The following is an 8,277-nucleotide window of genomic DNA, read 5'->3' as shown; positions in this document are numbered from 1 at the left end:
GCCTATAGCCAGTTATGACAGAAGATGATGAGACTGGACAAGGTCGGCAGTTAAGTGTGAACAAATGTGTGCATGGTGATGAGGGAGAGGGCACTTTAGCAGCCATTGAGTCCTCTGGGGAGGCCTTGTGTGAGGAAGGGGCTCAGCAAGAAGGGAACTGGGGAGGGAAGCCTACGTCTTTAAGATGGGGCCAACTGAACATGGAATCCTGGTAGCCAGGCAACAACATTCCAGATCAACAGCAGCCAGCTCACTTGGCTAGCAAACTTGAAGAAGGAGGATGTTCTCCTGCTGTCTGCCAAGATCCCGGGACTCAGGTCTCAGGAGATCCCACAGTGGTCGCTGGGTCAGGGCTCACCCCCGACTCTGGCGCCTCAGGGAATTCTTCCAAAGGCACACAAATGGCACAAATGCTGCGCCACAGCAAATGAACTCTGCCCAGGTAATTTATCTCACTGTCATCCCAGCCAACCCTAGAGCCCTCCTCAATTCCCAGGTGTCCTGTTCAAGTAATTCTGTGCACTTTTCACTTCGCTTGATCACACTGAGTCCATTTTTCAAGGGTCCTACCATCTCACCTCTCAATTACCTCCTCTGATCCCATCTCAGGAGGAAAAGGAGCCAGTCCCAGCCCAGGACGTGCCCCATACAGTGAGCACCCTGGAGCCAGGCATGCTGGAGAAGATGGTAAACCTCCTGGTTCCTCAACACCAGAAGGAGGATCCCTTCTTCGTGCCAGCCTTCCTGTTTACTTATAGGAAGTTCACCACCACAGGGCAAGTGTTGGACCTTCTGCTTAACAGGTGAGTGCCCCATCCAAACCAAAGTCATGTCACCACCCTCCCGGCTAGAGCTAGAAAACACTACCCAGTTTGCTTCAAGTTGATCTTCTCATCCAAAAATGGGATGAGACCAGGCAGTGCCTTCCCAAGCTTGTTCCTTTGAAGTGGGCTGCCCAGGACTATGGTCTCCTTGGTCCTTAAACACAGGACACTCACAAAAGAATCCTGTATTTGAAGCCCTCTGATACATTTCCCATACTTTAGGAAGGCTCCCAAAACAATCTAGGCCCCTAGAGAACTAGAGCCAGAGAATGGGCTAAAGCATAGGGGGGGACTGAGAGCCCTATGTCCACTGAGCCATCAGGGAAGGATCACTGCACCAACATATGAGGCATGCACTTTGGAGGGGCACATTCCAATCCCCTTCATGTAAAATTGAGGAAACTGTGCAGATGAATCTCCCCATTCTCATCCTAGACTTAGCCAGTCCACATAGACAACCTGGGATGTCAGAAAAAGAGGACACTGAAAACATGACTTCCTCCTCTCTTCCCACAGATATTCACATTTCCATCAGAACTGTGAAGAGGATGAAGAAGTAAAGAAGTGAGTGGAATTTGGGACAAAGAGAAGGGCTCTCTTTGAAGAGTGAGATAAATGTTAGGGCTTGGGATACAAGGTAGCAAACTCTGGTTAGTACATCACTTGTGATGGGGACTGAGGCTTCATCTAAAGGCATGGGAAAGAAATAAGTGAAATATCCTGGTCTACTTGGGACTAGAGGGGGCCTCTAGTGAGTACCACAGAGCAACAGTAGAGATCCTTCTCCTCACATGGGACTCCTCCCACTTCCCAACATGCAAGTCTGTCTGTGAGGTGGGCAGTGTCTGCATGGGAGCTCTCCCAGCAAGGGCCTGTGCAAGAGCTCAGGAAGAGACTGCAGCTCTCACTCTGCTTTCTATCCAACTGCACACAGAACCCTGAGTTCCATGCTTGCCATGTGGCTGGACAAGTACCCTGAGGATTTCTGCCAGTCCAAGGACCTGGCCAACCTGAATAAGCTGATGGCCTACGTGCTGCTCCATATGCCCTCCTCAGACCTGGCAGTCTGTGGACACCTTCTCCTCACCCAACTGAAGGAGCAGGAGAACAAGGAGGCAGACAAAAAGACAGAGGAGTCCTTAGGTAGGTTCCTAAGAACATGTGAGTAGGGATGGAAACCGGTCCCTTGTGGCATAAGAATCCCAGGGTTGTGATTGGCCAGTAACCATTAGTATAACCCAGTCAGGGAAGGTGTCCTGTGATGGGTATTCTGTGGTAAACAGCCTCTACTCTCTGTATGGAGACTCTCATGCACAGCCACTCATTATCCACACCTACACTCTCCTTGAAGATTCAGTCCCACCTCAACTTCTAGAGCTCCCTCCATTAACAGTGCATCTATTTCCAGCCTTAGATTTAGGATTGCACACAGCACCTGCTCCTGAGATCAAGGCAGAGGATCCATCCATGATGGCAGCAGATGTGGTAGTGGAATCAGTGGCTTCACCAGCTTCAGAAGAAGATGTGGAGCCTCCGCAGGACTGTGTTCCCCACATCATGGAAGTGCAGTATGTGTCCTCTGTGTAAGGAGCACAACACCTGCTGCCTCCTATGGGCCTCCAGCTGGTTCTGGTCACCCACCTGAAATACAGAGCATCCAGTTATAAGGTAGGAGGTAACATTCCTGTCATTGGCAGAGGATATTCACCTGGAATGTGCCTAAACTCTGTCAAATCAAGCTATTTATACTTGGGAAAAGTACAAAAATATCCACAATGCATCTCTGGCCAAGTATGTTTTCTTTGGAGGTTGAGCCACTGCTGGACCTCCCACTGTCCACCTGACAGCAGCTTCCCTCCCATTCTTTCCTTCCCCAGGGGAAATGTTTCATTTTTTCTGTGTATTTTGTCAGTGTTGGTACAGTATTTTAATATTTGAATTTAATAAAATGTCCCGGTTTTTTCTTTCTAAGATGTGCAATTTTGGAGTACTAAATCTATTCTCCATTTCCTACAACAACATATTGTCTAAATAGACCCTGAATCACCTAATACAGCATATGGGTCCCAAGTAGAACAAAACAGCAAAGTAGTAGGAGATGTGTGAGAGAAACTGCTGAATTTACAGGGGACAGTTAATGCTGAGACCCTGTCAAGGAATCCAGCATTAGAGAGATGCTGCCAGGTGCTTGGATTGGGCTCCTGTTGTTTAGCGACATAAGAAGTATCATAGCACAAGCCATAGGGCCTAGAATAGTGTCAAGGTTGAGCCTGGGTCTCTTCATCTATCAATTGGGACAACTTCCCCCTCTCCAGGAAGCAAACAAATGTAATGACATGTGAAGCCCTGCCAGCAGTGATTGTCTGCATGTACACAAATAAGTCTACATACAACCAACCTGTTTGCACTGTACAAATACATAATTTAAATTTTCAAGGAAAATAATTATATTTATAGTAAAAATAAAAATTAAAAATTCATACGTTTAAATTTTGCTTTAAATGTTTAGTAGCATTTTATCCTAAGATGTTCATAGCCATGAAGACATTCATGAGGATTTCTAATGTGCCCCTTCATGTTGAGGTGAACTATGAATGAGTCAGTGGGATTTCTACATGTGCATTTGTGAGAATGGCCTGGAAGTTCTTTTAGTGTCCTTCATTGTTCATCACTAGTAAATTAACTCTGACTCCTGTTATCCTGGACACATGACATGGTATCTACTCCATGAGGAAGAATCAATGTGGACTGGACTTTTCCTGATATGAGATTAATTTGGATGAGGACATTATTTGATCTGTGCAGTCAATGTACTCCTGTGACAAACATTTGAAAACATGTTAATTTGATTTTAGGTAGAAGACTGTTAGATATATGAACCTAAAGAAATAGTCATTTGCTGGGCGCCGGTGGCTCATGCCTGTAATCCTAGCTACTCAGAAGGTTAAGATCTGAGGATCTTGGTTCACAGCCAGACTGGTCAGGAAAGTCTGTGAGACTCTTTTTTTTTGGGGGGGGGGTCCGGTTGTGGGGCCTGAACTCTGGGCCTGGGTGCTGTCCCTCAGCTCTTCAGCTCAAAGCTAGCACTCTACCACTTGAGCCACAGTTCCACTTCCAGTTTTTTTTTCTGCTTGTGTGGTGTTAAGGAATTGAACCCAGGACCTCATGCATGCAAGGCAAGCGCTCTCCCACTGAGCCACCTTCCCAGCCTGTTTGTGAGACTCTCATCTCCAATAAACCACTAGAAAACTAGAAGTGGTGCTGTGGCTCAAGCGGTAGAGTGCTCACCTTGAGCTGAAGAGCTGAGGGACAGCGCCCAGGCCCAGAGTTCAAGCCCCACAACTGACAAAAAAAAAGAAATATTCATATAATTAGATAAATTTGGGTGAAACTGTCAACTACACATGGCCCATTTATAAGCAAATTAAAACACTCATCTATCTGAGGACCTGGCTCAAGCTGTAAACTGAGTGGTAAAACAAAAAATAAATGGTGCCAGGTGTTGGTGGCTCCTGTTTATAACCATAGATACTTAGGAGGCTGAGATCAGAGGATCTCAAGTCAAAGTCATCCTTGGCAGTAAAGTCTGAGATTCACATTTCCAATCTGAAGAAAGAAAAAGCTGGCAGTGGAGCTGTGGGCTCTAATTGTAGAGCTCTAGACTTCAGCAAAATAAGTTCAGGAATAGCACCCTAGCCATGACTTGAAACCTCAGAACATGCACACCCACCAAAAACAGGACAAAATATAAAAATAAAAGAGATTTTTTTTTTGTCGGTTGAGGGGCTTGAACTCTGTGCCTGAGTGCTGTCCCTTAGCTCTTCAGCTCAAGGCTAGAGCTCTACCACTTGAGACAGTACCACTTCCAGTTTTCTGGTGGTTTATTGGAGATAAGAATTTCACGGACTTGGGCTAGGAAGGTGGCTCAGTGGTAGAGCACTTACCTTGCATGCATGAGGCCCTGGGTTCGATTCCTCAGCACCATATAAGCAAAAAGAAAAAAGCCGGAAGTGGCACTGTGGCTCAAGTGGTAGCGTGCTAGCTTTGAGCTGAAGAGCTGAGGGACAGCGCCCAGGCCCAGAGTTCAGGCCCCACGACCAGACCCCCACCAAAAAATAGAAAAAAAAAGAATTTCACGGACTTTCCTGCCCAGGCTGGCTTTGAACCGCAATCCTCAGATCTCAGCCTCCTGAGTAGCTAGGATTACAGGTGTGAGCCACCAGCACCCAGCTTAAAGTGAGATTTTTATTAGCAATACACTTAGTGTTTAATAATAAATAGTTCTCTCTGGAACATTCAATGCTGTTAGAGAAGGTTCAGATGGAAAGTGGTCAGTGAAGGTTTAGTAGAGTCATTGAATATATATTTCACAATACAGATATTAGTTATATGTAGCAATGCAGTATCATAGGAAGAAAATGTCCAAATACACAGCTCATGTGGGTTTTTGTTTTTCCTGTGGTGGTGCCAGGGCTTAAACGCAGGGCTTCAGATCTTGCTTTCTGATTAAGGCTGTTGTTCTACCACATGAGCCAGATCTCAAGTTCTCGCTTTTGGTGGGAAATACGTGACTCCCTAGGATTGTTCTGCCTTAGCTGTCTTCAAATCTTTATACTCAACCTCCTGTATTTTTAGGGTTATGCGCGTGAGCCATCTGTGTCTAGGTTTGTTTGTTTGTTTATTTTTAACAAGGTTTCACTATGTAGCTGAGACTGGCCTGGTTCTCCCTATACAACTAAAACTGATGAGAATCACAGTCTCCCTGCCTCTACACACGTATGAGAATTGCGTATGTGTCCTGGGGCTTAAACTCAGGACCCGTATGATATCCTCCTGCACTTCTTTTTGCTCAAGGCTAGCTCTCTGACCACTTTAGCCACTCAGCAATTCTGGTGTTTTCTGAGCATTCTGGTGGAGATAGTATCATGTCCTTTCATGCCTCAGATCTCACACTCCAAAGTAGTTAGGATTAAAGGGATGAGCCCCCAGTGCCTGGAAAGAATTTTTTTTTTTGGTGGATCATGGGTCTTGAATTTAGAACCTGGGAGCTGTCCCCTATCTTTTTTGTTCAATGATGATATTCTACCACTTTGAGGCACAGTGCTACTTCATGTTGGAGATAAGAGTCTCAAAGACTTTCCTGTCCAGGCTGACTTTTAAGCATGATCCTCAGATCTCATCCTCCTCAGTAATTACTATTACAGGCATGAGCCATCAGCACGTTGCAGTAATTGTATTTATTAGATGAAAAATGCTCTCTGTTCTAAGTCACTGAATGTTTACAGAAGAGAGTATTAGTGGTTATTTGGTGGTAAAAGCCTCATTGAGGTTTTTGCCAGGATGGATCTGAACTGCAATCCCCAGATCTCAGCATTGTAGTACCTAGGATTATAGTTGTGAACTACTTACTGCCATTGGCTTCTGGGTCTGTTTTTGAGAAGTTCATTCTGGAGTAAGAGAATATGAGAAAACAAAATAACCTAAATACACACTTGCAAATTAAGAGAAAGATAGCCAGGTGCTAGTGATTCATGACTGTGATCTTCACTATTCAGAAAGTATAGACAGGAGGATGGTGGTTCAAAGCTAGCCCAAGAAAGAAAGTCCTTGAGACTCTTATCTCTAATCAAGGTGGTAGAGGAACACCTATGGGCCAAGAAAGGTCAAGGACAGCACCAAGACCTTGAGTTCAAATCCCAGGACCAGCACAGCATAAACCTTATAAAAAGGATAATGTATTCAGTATACTCTTCCTGACAACAAACCCATGGTCACTCATATAATCCCTGTACCTCAGTGAAGCTCTTCCTCCCAAATCTCCACATTGCCCCTCCAGATCTAGCTAGACAACTAATGAACTTACCTCAGCTCCAATCCTGCCAACCTTCCCCACAATGTGGCAGAACTGCAGCAAACCAAACATTGTCCTGCAACCCCCATCATGGCATCTCCCTATCCTCCCAGCCCCACACTGGTCACAAGAGAATCATCTGTGCCATCCTGACAGGAAACATGGCAGAGAAAGGTACCAAAAGGCCAAGGCCACACAGGGGAGGGAAATTGACATGATGCCCACAAGTGCCCACATCATACATGCAAATGCATGTTTTCCTGAGAGGCCTCCCTTCCCCATGGCTGCCCTTCCTCCTCGCTTCCCCATGACAGGACCTCAACACGGCCTTTGATCCCCTCCGGACCCCAACTCTCCTCAGCACTGTAAAGGCGGTCCCCAAGTTTTTTAAATTTCCAATTAAGCATGGGCACCAATGGCCCAGGCCTCCTCTCAAAATCTAATGCCCTAGGGCTAAGAAACACTAAAACTCGGGGCTGGGAAGGTGGCTCAGTGGTAGAGCGCTTGCCTTGCATGCCTGAGGCCCTGGGTTCCATTCCTCAGCACCACATTAGCAAAAAGAAAAAAGCCAGAAGTGGTGCTGTGGCTCAAGTGGTAGAGTGCTAGCCTGAGCTGAAGAGCTGAGGGACAGTGCCCAGGCCCAGAGTTCAGGCCCCACGACCGACAAAAAAAAAAAAACTGTAGCATATCTAAGTACACAGTTTATTTTTTATACCATAACTCATGCAAAAGGGCAGAGTTCTGTTAGGTAAATTAATGTTAATTAGTGGAAGCAACATTCATCTCTGTATTAAGAACAAGAAAGTGATTAAAACAGAACTAAAGAAGTGGAAAAACCTCCCATGCTCCTGGATTAGGAGGATTAACATTGTGAAAATGGCAATACTGACAAAGGCTAGCTACAAATTCAATGCAATACCTATCAATATCCCAACCTCATTCTTCAATGAAACAAGAAGCAATCCAAAAATTCATATGGAACAATGAAAGACCCCAAGTAGCACAAACAATCCTTAGCAGAAAGAACAGAGCTGGATGAATATCAATGCCAAATTTTAAACTCTACTACAAAGCCACAGTAATCAAAACAGCTTGGTACTGGCACAAGAACAGACCTGAGGACCAATTAAATAGACTGGAAGATCCAGAAATGAACCCACAGATCTATAGCCACTTAATCTTTGATAAGGGAGCTAAAAAAATAGATTAGAGGCCTGGGAAGGTGGCTGAGTGCTAGAGTGCTTGCCTCACATGCATGAGGCCCTGGATTCTATTTCACAACTACACATAAACAGAAAAAGCCAGAAATGGCACTGTGGCTCAAGTGGTAGAATGTTAGCCTTGAGCTGAAGAGCTGAGGGACAGTGCTCAGGCCCAGAGTTCAAGTCCCATGACTGACAAAAAAAAATAGAATGGAAGAAAGACAGCCTCTTCAGTAAATGGTTCTGACAATATTGGTTAAACACCTGTAAAAAACTAAAGCTAGATCCTTATATCACCCTGAAACAGAATCAACTCTAAATGGATCAAAGACCTCGGAGTCAAAGCAGACACTCTGAAACATTACAGGATGGAATAGGAGAAACCCTAGGTCTCCTTGGC

The 8,277-nt window shown here is 45.2% G+C and overlaps 1 long non-coding RNA gene across 1 annotated transcript in view; it reads right to left on the bottom strand.

The window, feature by feature from the left end:
* Positions 1–1,281: 1,281 nt before the first annotated feature.
* The window catches only part of LOC105982534, a 22,651-nt gene continuing 15,655 nt past the window's right edge, over positions 1,282–8,277 (bottom strand). Inside the window, exons 2-3 of the long non-coding RNA XR_001174900.1 lie at positions 2,260–2,465; positions 1,282–1,361 (exon numbers count right to left, since the gene is read on the bottom strand). This is a non-coding gene — a long non-coding RNA (uncharacterized LOC105982534). The remainder of the gene's footprint in view (positions 1,362–2,259; positions 2,466–8,277) is intronic.

Source organism: Dipodomys ordii, unplaced genomic scaffold (assembly GCF_000151885.1).
Source record: "Dipodomys ordii isolate 6190 unplaced genomic scaffold, Dord_2.0 Scaffold15, whole genome shotgun sequence".
NCBI lineage: Eukaryota > Metazoa > Chordata > Mammalia > Rodentia > Heteromyidae > Dipodomys > Dipodomys ordii.
This window is presented reverse-complemented; position numbering and strand designations above follow the sequence as displayed.